General features: G+C 53.0%; 1 non-coding gene across 1 annotated transcript in view; it reads right to left on the minus strand.

Moving 5' to 3' along the window:
* Window positions 1-774, minus strand: part of LOC126443721 (small subunit ribosomal RNA) — a 1909-nt gene extending 1135 nt beyond the window's left edge. The window contains exon 1 of the ribosomal RNA XR_007582130.1: window positions 1-774. This exon is cut by the window's left edge and continues 1135 nt beyond it. This is a non-coding gene — a ribosomal RNA (small subunit ribosomal RNA).
* Window positions 775-3685: the final 2911 nt, after the last annotated feature.

Here is a 3685-nt window from a genome sequence, read left to right on the forward strand (position 1 = left end):
GGGACGCACGAGCACGCACGAGGCGGTCGCACGCCTTCGGCTCGCCCCACCGGCAGGACGTCCCACGATACATGCCAGTTAAACACCGACGGGCGGTGAACCAACAGCGTGGGACACAAATCCAACTACGAGCTTTTTAACCGCAACAACTTTAATATACGCTATTGGAGCTGGAATTACCGCGGCTGCTGGCACCAGACTTGCCCTCCAATAGATACTCGTTAAAGGATTTAAAGTGTACTCATTCCGATTACGGGGCCTCGGATGAGTCCCGTATCGTTATTTTTCGTCACTACCTCCCCGTGCCGGGAGTGGGTAATTTGCGCGCCTGCTGCCTTCCTTGGATGTGGTAGCCGTTTCTCAGGCTCCCTCTCCGGAATCGAACCCTGATTCCCCGTTACCCGTTACAACCATGGTAGGCGCAGAACCTACCATCGACAGTTGATAAGGCAGACATTTGAAAGATGCGTCGCCGGTACGAGGACCGTGCGATCAGCCCAAAGTTATTCAGAGTCACCAAGGCAAACGGACCGGACGAGCCGACCGATTGGTTTTGATCTAATAAAAGCGTCCCTTCCATCTCTGGTCGGGACTCTGTTTGCATGTATTAGCTCTAGAATTACCACAGTTATCCAAGTAACGTGGGTACGATCTAAGGAACCATAACTGATTTAATGAGCCATTCGCGGTTTCACCTTAATGCGGCTTGTACTGAGACATGCATGGCTTAATCTTTGAGACAAGCATATGACTACTGGCAGGATCAACCAGGGAGCTGCGTCAACTAGAGCTGAGCAGCCGGCCGCCCGGGAGTGTGTCCCGGGGGCCCGCGCGAACACGCAAGCGTCCGCTCAATTATTCTGCAAACAGGAGGAGGCTGAGCTCCCCTGCACAACACACCTCGAAACCCTCTCAGGTCCCGGCGGCGCGCAGCGCCGTCCTAAGTACTTGGTCGGGTTCGAGAGAGGCGCAATCGCCCGGAGTTAGGCGAGTAGACGCTTTAGGTGCGACCACCCGTGCTCCCAACTGAGCTTGCCGCTGCCGACAGAGGCCCGGGAGCGTGCTGTCGTGGCATTGCCGGCGGGAGACAACACGCGCCACCTACGGTGACCGGCAGCTCCAACGCCAGCGCCACAGAAGGACAAAAGCCCCACTTGGGTGCCGAAGCGAACTCTCCCAGCACAGCGCACGCGCCAACACGTCCGCACAGCTGCGATACAAACCACCTGCGAGAACCGCTGGGGCGACCGAGCAGCAGACGGCGTCGCGGCGCCGAGCGCCGGGCGGCGGCGCATCCTCAGCGCACACAGTCCTCAATCGGACCAGCACACTGCAGATGGCCACCGCGCTTCGCACCGGGCCCGCGAGGACCTACTTTGGCCGCAAGGCGCCGCGAGCAGGGGGCGCCGGCGCGCAGCTGCGCCGCCTGCCGCGTCCGTCGGCCGGCGCGCCTGCCACTGGCCGCCCCCACCAGCCGGCTGTAGCGCGTGCGCCCACGCACCGCGCTGCCAGCACGCCGGGCGGCCCCCCCTCACCGGCCGGGGACGGTCCCACCCAGCCACCGCCGCGTATCGCCTCACACCCAGATCCCCTTTCGCGTTCGTGGGCATGGTGGGTCCCCTTTCACGTTCGTGGGCATGGTGGGTATCCCTGAAACAACCGGTTAATAGCTCGACCGATCGTCGCCAACACTGATTCACCTCTAGCGAGAACAACCGCACCACAACGGGTTACCTGTTGTTCATTTGCGTAACGTCACCAGCAAACGTAGACGTCCATCGCCATTTGCAACGAGTATTGCATGCCTGTGTCAGGTGTCACAACACACTACGTCTGCCCACATAGACGCAACAACATGTGCACGCCTCGAGAACACGTGGAAGGTAGCCCCCGTACGTATGCGGTGTCCATTGCGCGAACGACTGTCAGCCGGCCTCTGCAGGATGTCGCAGATGTGGAACGCGGTGCAACATGCTATCACGGTGTGTGAGAAGAGACGACTACGTCCGAATACACGCTCCACTACATCAACAGACTGCTCATGCTGATCGCCATCCAGGGCGTCCGTTCCTCCCACACGTCTGAATGGCGTACCACACTGCAATCCAGCTCTTATAGGGAGACGACACGTAGCTGCGTGCACAATATTTGGACTGTATGGTCTGCCGTTGCTAGGCGCAGTCGTCGTACGGTCACACATGTGCCACGATGTATCATTCAGTACATACGGACCAATGTGCAGTACAGTTTGTGGGTTTTGCGTACATCGGCGGACAGGTGACAGGCCGTACCACAACGTAGGCTGAGTACGTCGGCATGCGAAGGGCATTGAACATGCAAACTTCTCAACGACCAGCTTGCGAAGGCAGGGGGGAAGGGGGGGGGGCATGTACGTCCTGCTGCTATCCACATTACAGTGTATAGCAGGAGCATGTGGAAAGTCAGCAACACCTGCAAGGTGTTTAACATGACGCGATACACAGGGGACCGGGCAGTGCGAATAGCGAACTATATTGCGAGGGTTGCGGTTAGGCAACACTACACTAATTTAACGAGTTGCATAACAATTACAGAGCAGGTTCAGCGACAACGTGCGTCAGGTTAAGGCGCAATATAGGTTAGGTTGAGGCACAATATAGGTTAGGTTAAGGCACAACATGGGTTACGTTAAGGCACAAATTGGGTTACGTTAAGGCACAACATGGGTTACGTTAAGGCACAACATGGGTTACGTTAAGGCACAAATTAGGTTACGTTAAGGCACAAATTAGGTTACGTTAAGGCACAAATTAGGTTACGTTAAGGCACAAATTAGGTTACGTTAAGGCACAAATTAGGTTACGTTAAGGCACAAATTAGGTTACGTTAAGGCACAAATTAGGTTACGTTAAGGCACAAATTAGGTTACGTTAAGGCACAAATTAGGTTACGTTAAGGCACAAATTAGGTTACGTTAAGGCACAAATTAGGTTACGTTAAGGCACAAATTAGGTTACGTTAAGGCACAAATTAGGTTACGTTAAGGCACAAATTAGGTTACGTTAAGGCACAAATTAGGTTACGTTAAGGCACAAATTAGGTTACGTTAAGGCACAAATTAGGTTACGTTAAGGCACAAATTAGGTTACGTTAAGGCACAAATTAGGTTACGTTAAGGTACAATATGGGTTAGGTTAAGGTACAATATGGGTTAGGTTAAGGTACAATATGGGTTAGGTTAAGGTACAATATGGGTTAGGTTAAGGTACAATATGGGTTAGGTTAAGGCACAACGTAGGTTAGGTTAAGGCACAACGTAGGTTAGGTTAAGGCACAACATAGGTTAGGTTAAGGCACAACATAGGTTAGGTTAAGGCACAACATAGGTTAGGTTAAGGCACAACATAGGTTAGGTTAAGGCACAACATAGGTTAGGTTAAGGCACAACATAGGTTAGGTTAAGGCACAACATAGGTTAGGTTAAGGCACAACATAGGTTAGGTTAAGGCACAACATAGGTTAGGTTAAGGCACAACATAGGTTAGGTTAAGGCACAACATAGGTTAGGTTAAGGCACAACGTAGGTTAGGTTAAGGCACAACGTAGGTTAGGTTAAGGCACAACGTAGGTTAGGTTAAGGCACAACGTAGGTTAGGTTAAGGCACAACGTAGGTTAGGTTAAGGCACAACGTAGGTTAGGTTAAGG

This window comes from Schistocerca serialis, unplaced genomic scaffold, assembly GCF_023864345.2.
Source record: "Schistocerca serialis cubense isolate TAMUIC-IGC-003099 unplaced genomic scaffold, iqSchSeri2.2 HiC_scaffold_181, whole genome shotgun sequence".
NCBI classification, from domain to species: Eukaryota; Metazoa; Arthropoda; class Insecta; order Orthoptera; family Acrididae; genus Schistocerca; species Schistocerca serialis.